At 38.1% G+C, this 11,116-nt stretch overlaps 1 protein-coding gene across 7 annotated transcripts in view; it reads left to right on the top strand.

Annotated features, from left to right (window-relative positions):
• The first annotated feature begins 9,955 nt into the window (after nucleotides 1-9,955).
• KLHL32 (kelch like family member 32) overlaps nucleotides 9,956-11,116 on the top strand; it is a 290,510-nt gene continuing 289,349 nt past the window's right edge. For 6 of the 7 annotated variants that reach the window (XR_012489240.1, XM_074310246.1, XM_074310242.1 and 3 more), the window contains exon 1: nucleotides 10,217-10,331. The gene's annotated coding sequence lies outside the window, so the exon portion shown is untranslated. Of the gene's footprint in view, nucleotides 10,332-11,116 lie in introns of all 7 variants that reach the window. The other variant, XM_074310243.1, reaches the window with a different exon arrangement.

Below are 11,116 nucleotides of genomic sequence, written 5' to 3'. Positions count from 1 at the left end.
AAAAGGAAGAGCTTGGAACAAGAAGGCCTTTGAGGTCACTTTCCACTGTAAATCTATGACCCTTGGAACTATCCAATGATGGAAACCACTGTTTATTATCCATTAACTTATCAATGCCAAGAAATGTAAATTGTTCTGAAGGTAAAGGCCATGATGCTTTTATTTCTAATTTTTTTATTTCTAAATTTTTTCTATTTCTAAAAATAAAATAAAATAAAACAAAAAGCTGAGCTCTACTCAGCTATGGACTGTTTCCATCTTGCCCTGGAAGTTCTGCTTCCCACTTTCCCAGATTCTTATACACTTATACACTTATACTTTACCTCTGCAGTCCTTTGTGGGAGAAACCCACAACCTCCATTTTAAGAAAAATGTTCAGGCTCACCATGACTTCAATTATCCACATTCTCTCCTCTTGATTCTTTGGACATGATCCACCATGTTCCTTTAGCTCAACCCCATTTTTTTTTTTTAAGTTTCCTATTGTGTACTGTCTTCTTTCATTAAAATGTGTATTCCTTGAAGCCTCAGGCTTTCTGCCTGTATTTGTATTCTCAATGACTGGGAATATAGCACAATGTCTGACTCATAATTAGTACTTAATAAATATGATTTATAAATGCTCTTTGACTATTTTATCGTCATTTGAGTCAACATAGAACTATTAGAATTAAAGACTAAAAGATCTTGATGGAGAATAAATTGTAGCCAAGAAAAGTGAAGTGCTTTTCCCCAAAGTTTAATAAGTAATTAATTGAAGACTTGGGAATAGAATCCAGGCATCCTGGTTTCCAGTCCAGGGATGTTTTCATTACATAACATATTTTGTAATTTGATCATACTCCCTCATGTTAGAATTTCACACAACTCTAGGGAATCATTCATTCATTTATTTAGTGAGGCAATTAGGATTAAGTGACTTTCCCAGGGTCACACAGTGTAATCATAATTCTGCATAAAGATTAAATTTGGACTTATGCTTTTTGTGTAGATTATTATTATTAGTTTCCAATTGATTTTTTGCATAGAAATTCTTTATGTTTTTTGATGCTGACAATTCTTATTGTTGTTGTATTTGAAATGCTATGTTTGTATATATATATATATATATATATATATATATATATATATATATATATATATATATATGTTAGGATTACCAGGTAAGAACTCAGGTTGTCTGGACAGTGACAAGGTGAGAATTCAGGTTGACTTGACAGTTCTCTGGCTCAGACCTTTGGTTTGGGCCTTTAAAAGGAGTTTACACCTTAGAAATTCTAGGAGAAGCAAGCTCATTGGTTGTAAGTAATTCCCACAAGCCCCTGGGAGTACCCACAAGTCCATTGTCTGGGAGGATAAAAAGAGGCAACATTGAGCCTGGAGAGCAGTCTGGATTAGGGAAGGACAAGAGCTAGAGGAGATTCACAGCCAGGATTCAGGAAGAAGAAGAGGCTGGCTGGAGGCTCAAGAAACCTGTTCATAGAGGAAAAGATTATACAGAAAAGAAACCTCCTCCCAGAGAAGGATTACAACTGAGAGACGATCAGAACATTACATTTGGCACCCAACGTAGGGCAAGGACTTTTCCTTATCCTGACAAGGACTTATTCTGAGCCTTTCAGAGGAGTTAGCCCAGACCTTCGCAATTTGGTGCCTGAACAGTGACAGACACGGTCCTGATTCCAATGGAGAAGCCTCCCATCCAGATCTCAGTCTCTCTGACCCAGAACTGTGAGTAACAAGGAAACTTTGTTAAAGATTAAGTGAGCGTGCTAATAGATAAATAAAGAACTTAACTTGTTAAGGACTAAACCAGCAATCTCTTATAGCTGAAATGGGGCAGATGTTAGCTAAAGACAATCCCTCGACCGCAGCCGACTCAGCTCCAGCCCCATTCAGGAGTGGTACTATAGAGAGTATAATTAAGATAATTGAGGAGCAGAGTTTACTTGTAACCTGGGTACAGATTGCTAAACTCTTGGCTGCATTAAGATGCACATCCCCTTGGTTCTTAGAGGAAGAAAAGATAGATCTAGATAAATGGAAGCTAGTGGGATTTGAAATGAAAGAATTTCATGCAAAAAATGGGCCTCGTTCAATTTCTGCAGAAGTATTTTATATCTACAACATAGTTCAATTAGCCTTAAACTATCAAGCAAGTTGTAGGAGATGGAAAAGTTTTTAAAATGAACAGAGGAGGAAGTGTGAGGAAAAAAGGAAAGATCAAGATCTTGCCCTAGAGCAAGAGGATTTAAATGAGGAATTAGGGTATGATTCTCTTGAAGAAGCTTCAACCCTGCCTAGAGAGCAGATTCTTGACAGGCCCACATCAACTCCACCTTCAGAGGTGGAGGAAGAAGGAGGAGGGGAAGAGGCAGAAACACAAACAGAATTGCCTGTGAAGGAGCCTAAACCTATGACAAGATTAGAAAAAGCATTGGTTAAAGCTAAGAGAGAAGGACAGGATATAGGTGATTTTATACATGCATATCCTGTGATTGAAGATATTGCCTCTGTAGGTCAAAAAAGGAGAAGATATGCACCTTTAGATTTGAATAAAATTAAAGATTTGAAAAAAGGTTGTATCCTTTATGGGCCTACATCAGCTTATGTTAAAATGTTACTAGATGGTTTGTCTTATGAAGTCCTAACCCCGAATGATTGGAAATCCATAGCAAGGACATGCCTGGAACCTGAAGAAAATTTGCTATGGCTTGCGGAGTTTCACGAATTATGTAAAATTCAAGTCAGATGCAATTTGGAAATAGGAGTTAACACACAATTCACTTTTGAGCACTTAGCTGGTGAAGGTCGGTATGGAGAGAATTCAGAACAGATTAATTATACCATGACAATATATGAGCAAATTGCTAAGGCTGCAATAAAAGCTTGGGGTGTCCTCCCTGGACAGAAAGATCGGGGAGAGGCTTTCACTAAAATAGAGCAAGGTCCCAATGAACCTTTTGCAGATTTGTGGGACGTTTGCAAAGAACTATTGGAGGAAATGCAGCTACAGAAATAATGACCAGACATCTGGCTAAGGAAAATGCCAATGAGATTTGCAAAAGAATTATATGGGGATTAGACAAAGATGCTCCTTTAGAGGAGACCATAAGACGATGTTCCACAGTGGGAACAAATGCTTTTTACACCCAGACTATGATGAACGTGGAAAGACAGGGTCCCTCCTGGCAAGGGACTTCTAGAGAAACTCGGAGATGTTTTCAATGTGGAAGAATTGGGCATCTAAGAACTCAGTGTAGGTATGGAGATAGAGTGAGAAGACAGGGTGAAAGAAGACCTAAAACCCCATGTCCAAAATGCAACAGAGGACTCCATTGGGCATCAGAGTGTAGAATAATTCAGGGAAATGGGATGAGGGGCCCAGGTCCAGGGCCCCAGGGAAAAAAGACTTGGGGCATGATGGCAGCTGATGTTACATCCAAAGAACCTTTAGAAGGTCAGAAGTCTGATTTGATCAACCAGCAGAAATGAAATCACATGGCAGAAAGGGATTACCTGATAAGTCAGCCAAAAGGCAATCAGATTGCAAAAATAGATTACACTTGGGGAGAATACAGGCCTTTTAAACCAACAGGGCTGTGTCCAGTACAAACAACTCCAATGTAATTGCCAGATGATGAGAAGAGATTTAAAAAGTGGTAAATAGAAGGAAATTAGATAGGTTGGCTGCCTGGGAGAGAGGGTTTGCTTGTATTTTAACAGACAGAAGAAAAAAAGATGAAGAAGGAAACAGATAGGTGGCAACAAGCACCTGGAGAGAGACAGAACAAGAGAAAAACCTCGAAACAAAGGAGAAGATCTAAGAAACATCTGACACTGAAAGAGCATGGCTGATAAGAAGACTGTTAAAGAACTTTAAAAACCAGCAGGATCATTGGATTTCCTAACACAAGATGAGACTAATGGACAATGGACTTATGGACATTTATAAATTCTCAATTTATGATTATTTGATCATGTTATTTGTTACATACTTCTAGCATGTATTATGGTACTATGTTACTATGTGCTTATGTAATTTATGTAATTATGTGTAATACCTCCCATATTGATGGATTTATGTTTCAAGGTCATGACTACCCTATGTTCTAAATCAAAAGAAAGGGGGAGATGTTAGGATTACCAGGTGAGAACTCAGGTTGTCTGGACAGTGACAAGGTGAGAATTCAGGTTGACTTGACAGTTCTCTGGCTCAGACCTTTGGTTTGGGCCTTTAAAGGGAGTTTACACCTTAGGAATTCTAGGAGAAGCAAGCTCATTGGTTGTAAGTAATTCTCACAAGCCCCTGGGAGTACCCACAAGTCCATTGTCTGGGAGGATAAAAAGAGGCAACATTGAGCCTGGAGAGCAGTCTGGATTAGGAAAGGACAAGAGCTGGAGGAGATTCAGAGCCAGGATTCAGGAAGAAGAAGAGGCTTCTGGAGAAGAGGCTGGCTGGAGGCTCCAGAAGCCTCCCAAGAAACCTGTTCATAGAGGAAAAGATTATACAGAAAAGAAACCTCCTCCCAGAGAAGGATTACAACCGAGAAACGATCAGAACATTACATACATTATATATATATATAAAGAGAGAGAGAGAGAGAGAGAGAGAGAGAGAGAGAGAGAGCTTTTCTAAAATAAATACCAAAAACCATTTTCCCCAAATTCCTGCTTTTGTTTCCTCAGAGTTGATGGGGCAATGGATAAAACATTGTGGTGCTAAGTGCTAAATAAAATACTAGCTTAAAGATTACAACAATTTATTATCAAGATTATATATTATATATTATGACCAAGTGGGATTTATACCAGGAAGGCAAGGATGATTTAATATAAAGAAAACTATTAATATAATTGATTATATAAATAATAAAAGTTCAAAAATCATGTGATTACATGAATATTTGCAAAAAAGCTTTTTAATAAAGCATAATACTCATTTCTATTAAAACATTTGAAAGTATTAGTATAAATGGATTTTTCCTTAAACTGCTAAAAAGCATTAATCTAAAAACATCAGTAAGCATTATTTGTAATGGGGATAAGTTAGAAGCTTTCCCAGTAAGAATAGGTGCGAAAAAAGGATACCCACTATATTGCTAATACTATTTAATGTTGTATTGAAAATCCTAGCATAGAAATTAGAGAAGAAAAAGAAATAGAAAGAATCAGAATAGGGAATGAGATAATAAGTCTCTTTTTGCAGATAATATGATGACATACTTAAAACTCTAAAGACTCATCTAAAAAAGTAAATTGAAATAAATTTTTTCAGAGAAGAAATTTCCAAATATAAGACATCCTGTCTCTTGAATGTAGGATAAAAACAAATCTATCCATTGATCCCTATAATGCTTCTAAGGAGAGTTATCCAGTTGGAAATGACCCAGTTGAACATTCATATAGTTTATTATTTTATAATTTGAGAATGATTATGTAGCGTGTTATTCTGTGCAACCTTCCCTACTAAGCTATTTATTCTCTTAAGCAGGGGCCATGCTTGTCTAAACCTTGAACTCTTTAGCCTCTAGCAAAATTTGGATACAGAAAGTGCTTAATATTTTTTTTAAATGTTTCTTTCTCTGCTGAACTTCTTAGGATGGGTATGTGTGTGAGTGGGAGGTGTAGGCAGCCACAATTCTTCATCAGTTTCAGCCACTGGCTTAACTGGATGGCAATGAGTTCTCTTTAGCTACAGTGTTGTTTTGCAGTTTATCGCTTTCAAAAAATTTCCTCGGAAATTTTTGTATTTTTCTTGGTTTGGGGAATTAATCATTCTTACTTTGCCTATTAAATTAGTAACTTTTGGGTGCATGCATTCCAAATCTTTTTCCAATTCTGTAACTTATTGGACTTATTTCCTATCTCCTTGTTGCTTCTATAATTTTGCTCTACAGTAAAACAAGTCTCTTTTCTATTATTGATTATTTTGTTCATATTTTTCATGTATTATTTTTATATGGTGAGTTTCATCATCATTTTGATCTCAGATTTTACTTGTACTCAATTTTTTATTCTCCACCATCTGATAGTTTTTCTAATTTCTTTCACCCCTTTAATTTCTTCCAGATGTTTAATATTCATCCGAGTATTTGAAACAATTCTTGCTTTGCTTCTGGTACTTCTGTTGGTGGTATTCTGCATACTTTTCTCTTGGAATTTTTCCTCTAATTTCTTTTAACTCATAAAATATCTTTTATTGGGTCAACAGTTTTCTTTTGTTTGTCTCTATTCCCTCCTCCCACCTACAAATAATTTTCTTTTCAATGTTTGTAATAGCTTTGCCTCTTTTTTTCCCATTTCTATGGGAACTTTTGAAAGAGGTGTTGAAGATATTGCTATATCCCACTCCTCCATCTTCTAGGAAGTTAATCTGAGACTCTTTATATGTAACTATTTCAAAATTAATTAGATAAGAGGCTTCTTTTTGCTTTTTCAGATTCTCTGCCTTTTCTCTTAATGACAATAATAACACAACAAAAGAGTATAGCACCAGTATCCCACAATGGATTATAATAACTGCTTCTTTTCTAGTTTGGCTAGAATGTAAAATGCTTAAAAAAGGAGTAACATGAGAGATGTTTGGAAACATAGATTAGAGCCAGAGAGTGATGGCCATAAAATATCAAACCACGTTTATATTTTATTTTAGAAACAATAGGGAGTCACCAAAAGTCTGTAATGGAAGATCAACATTATTGGATCTACTTAGAAACATCAATTTGGCATCTGGATTAATAGGTAGAGTCTTTCACTTAAATTTCTTCAAATTTTTAAACTTTAGTTCTTTAACTTTTAAAAATATATTTTGATAATTGTATATCAGTATAGTTGGTTTTTATTGTAAATCTTATTTTATGCATTTAAAAATGTTAGGCATTTTTGTGAAGAGTTTCACTGGACAGCCAAGCCAATGGGATCCATGACATAAAAAAAAAATTCTGGCTTTTAAATAAAATCTGGATGCTATTGAAAAAACATTTCCAGATTACACTGTAGAAATGTACTTGATTTTGTTTAATAGAGACAAAAATAATTCATATTATCTAGTTTTGTAAACTGTCTTTAAATACAAGAAGGATTAATTATTTACCATGGGAGACAAATATGATAGCTTTTTAGCTGGTGAGAGTTCTGGTTAGCAGTGTGCCATGTCTTTGAGGATTTGTTGCAAGTGTCATATGAAAGAAGTTGCTAACAGTCTTAACTGTGGATAGTGGCTGGTAATCACCCCCAGTGGCAGCCTTCATGAATTTCCATTTCTTTTCTCTTTTTCCTGCCTTTCAACTAGATCCAGTGATCTTTTGTTGAACATCCTGGCTCAAATGCAATTGAAATTGAGGTCAAAAGCGGGAAAATTTTGGATGAGATTTTAATTTTCATTAAGCCTTTAATAGTTAAAACATTTTACAGATAGGTAGCTCCTCAAAAGCTTGAAAAAACTATTATATCTCACCTAAATATTCATTTTTGGGGACTAAAAGCTCCCTATTTCTTCAATTGATTTTCATATGGCAGGAAGTTAAATTCCTGTACCTATGCTAGTTGGTCTTTTCCAGATGCTCTCCAAATTATAAAAGTTCATTCTAAATTGTTACATCTAGAACTGAACACAATATTCCATGTAGTTTGACCAGGATAACATCAGTAAAAAACATAGTATTGACCCAATTCCTTATATTTGGTCCAGAAGACATCACTTCTTTGTGGATGCCTCCCAAATATATTCCAACCTTTGCCTCTCTCCCAAACTCTAGTTATGAATTTCCAGTTACCTGTTTGGTACCTTTCCTTGGTTGCCTACAAAACTTCAAATTTGAAATGTTGAAAACTTGAACTCATCATATTTCCATACTCTATCTCAACTGTTGATCATTGGACTAACTGCCCTTCCTGAATCCTTTTTCTGTTAAACAATATAACTATTGTTTTAGTCACCCTGGACTGTATATATTTAAACATAAATTTTAAAATATGCCCCTTTGATCTATCTGTATCTCAGTGTCTTACTTTCTCTGTTTCTCTCTCTTTACCCCTTCTCAAATAAAAAACTAATCTCACAAAGTCATGTTGATTCTTCCTTTGCCATATTTCTCATTTCTGTCTAATCTCTTCTATAGTTACTACTATCTCTGCAAAGCAAACACTTAATACTTTTTGCAAAGATTATCATAGAAAACTCTGTTCTTTCTGCCTTTTGTCCCTTCTCCATTAATTTATTCTACATAACAAAAATCTGATTGTTCCTCCAAAAGTTGATCTGAACAGATTAATGAATGAATGACTCTATAATAACTACAGAATAACATTCATTCTTTCATTTGATATTCTGGCCTCAATTTACCTTTCTAATTGTAACTTCTACTATTGTCCAAGTTAACTTAGATTGTACCTTTCACCATTTGCTTGCCTATCTTCCCACAAGCTATTCCTTATACTTTAAAAATCTTATTCTTCTCCCCTTTATGTTCACTACATAAGTGAAATTTCAATTCTCTTAAAAAAAAGAAAGAAAGAAAAGAAAGAAAGAAAAAAAAAGAAAGAAAGAAAGGAAGGAAGGAAGGAAGGAAGGAAGGAAGGAAGGAAGGAAGGAAGGAAGGAAGGAAGGAAGGAAGAGGATCATGAATTTATAACTGGTAAGAAAAGACCTTAGAGACTATCTGGAACACCTTCTTGAGGTCCAGAGTTGTGTCTTGCAGAAGATCACACAACTAAGAAGGATCAGAGGCAGGGATCTGAACTGCAAGGTGACATCAACTCTATGCAGTACCAAGTAGGATAACCTTATTATCTGCCCTGCCTCAATTATAAAGATATCTGAGGACAAATAAGATGATGATTGAGAAATGTCTAAATCTAAGGTGACAGGACACTTAAGAATGGGAAGTGCATTAACATTAGGAGTGTAAATTTTAAAGCTTCAAGGGATATCTAGAGCTTATCCGGTTGGGTTTTTTTTTTTTTTTTTTTTTTTTTTAACAAGACAGAGAGAGGACACACACACACACACACACACACAGAGAGAGAGAGAGAGAGAGAGAGAGAGAGAGAGAGAGAGAGAGAGAGAGAGAGAGAGAGAAAGAGAGAGAGAATGAGAGAATGAGAATTTTTTGGAAGTCTGGTCAAAAATTAAGGATGCCTTATCAGAATATTGCTTTTAAAAGAATAAAATAGAAAACTTAGGTTTACAGAGAAAATCATTGTATTGAACTACAGTTATCACAATATTTTTAAAAATACGTTCTTAGATACCCTCTCCTCTCCCCCTTCAAACCTCTCAATTTGTAAATGAGAAAATAGAGGTACAGAGAATTGCTTAAGATCACGCATGTCATGAATGACAGTTAGGACTCCAGGTCCTCTGCTTCCAGATACATCAGTCTTCAAACTTGTGCTGTGCCCACCTCCCTTTTTACTCTTGTTTATTCAGTAGGGCTCTTCTCAGTCGGTCAATATTTATTAGACACCTACTATGTGTTAGGCACCGGGAGTGGCCAGCTTGCCACTTGTTCTTTGTAAGCTGGACTCGTACTATCTGTCCTCACAGGTGGCAGGGGCACCTTTCAGCAAGTGGCATCCTCCACCCAGCGGTCCAAGAAGGTAGTTGCTGACTTGGGGGTCTGCGGTGGGCAAGGCTTCTCACAAGTCTAGGTGTAGGGGGCCAAGCTCATCCCGCAGCTGCAGCAGCTGTGGGTGTGGGTGCTTTTGCTGAATGCGCACGTGACTGAACGGACCTGTACGCCTGCTGGAGCTGGGGCGGGGGAGGAAGAAAAGAGTGGAGTGGGTGGTGGTGGTGGTGGGGAGATTAAGGACCAGGCGTGCGTGCCGGTCGGGGCGGGGGACAGAGGAGGCGGAGCCCCGCTCGGCTCAGCTCGGCTCAGCCTTGGCAGCGCGCGCTCCGCCCGGGGGCTGCGGAGGTGAACATCCCCGCGCTCTGGGCCGCCCCGGGCCAACCCAGCCAGACACTCGCGGGGGCTGCTGCAAACGCCTGCTTCTGGTCTCTGTTTACTAGGAAGGCAGAGAGAAAGAGCCGTAGTCCAGGAAGGCAGCACGCGGGCGCGCGCGCACACACACACACACACACACACACACACACACACACAACACACACACACACACACACTCGCTTGGCATAGCTGGCTCCCCAAACCAGAGAGGAGAAGCAGGCTCGATACTCCCTTTCAGCTCCGCAGCCTCGAGGGGCTGAGCCCAAGCCCTTTGTGCGGTTGTTCGCTCTGGGAAAGGTCGGAGGCTGCTGTCTGCGCCGCCGCCACCCACTGCCACCATCGCCGCCACCGTTACCTAATCAGACAGATCCCTATCCTCGGGTAAGCACGTCTCTCTTTCCTTTTAAACCTGTTCAGCATTGACTCTGGGAAACAGGTGGAGGAGCTGGGGAGGAGGCAGGCCATATCCCGGGGGAGGAGAAACCCCGAGCTTGAGTAGGGGTCTGGGGCCAGGAAGCCTCCAGCCAGTGTCTTGGCAACGCCAGGAAATTACTACTCCAGTTACTTATTCTTCCCACCTTGGAGTTCGCTCTCCCCACCCACCTCAGCGTAAGATGTGCTGCCTCTTTGGTTGCCAAGGAGACCTGATTAAACATCAGCCTGGGGACTTCTATTCAAAGTACATCTTTCTGAAATGCCCATTTTTATTGTGACTTTGAGCATAAAATACATTGAGGAGGTGGTGGTGTTAGTCTAGTATTCTTTAATTGGAATCCTCGCGTGGTATTTAAGTATTTAGACAACATTTTCATTCAACTTTGAGAGGGGATTTGCAGTGTATAATTGGTCTAAGGAGGGAGGGAGAGGGATGGGGAGTCGATTGCAGAATAGGATTTTTCCACGCACAAAATTTTGAATCGTTAGAAACTCTAATCTTACTACAAATAATGCTTTCCCCATTATAACTAGATTCTCATGCCTTCTATTTTAATAAAATCTGTAGTCAGAGCGTGCCAGTGCGCTGAAATGAGTGGATACTTTGATGTTAAAAACAAAATAAATATGATCATATTCACTTCATGTATATTATTAGTATAAATATTAACATAATGTATGTTATTGCTAACACTTTCGATGAGCGGTTTTTAAAGCATATTTACATACTT

This window comes from Sminthopsis crassicaudata, chromosome 4, assembly GCF_048593235.1.
Source record: "Sminthopsis crassicaudata isolate SCR6 chromosome 4, ASM4859323v1, whole genome shotgun sequence".
Taxonomy (NCBI): Eukaryota; Metazoa; Chordata; class Mammalia; order Dasyuromorphia; family Dasyuridae; genus Sminthopsis; species Sminthopsis crassicaudata.
The sequence above is the reverse complement of the archived record's forward strand: the minus strand, read 5'-3'. Positions and strand labels throughout refer to the sequence as shown.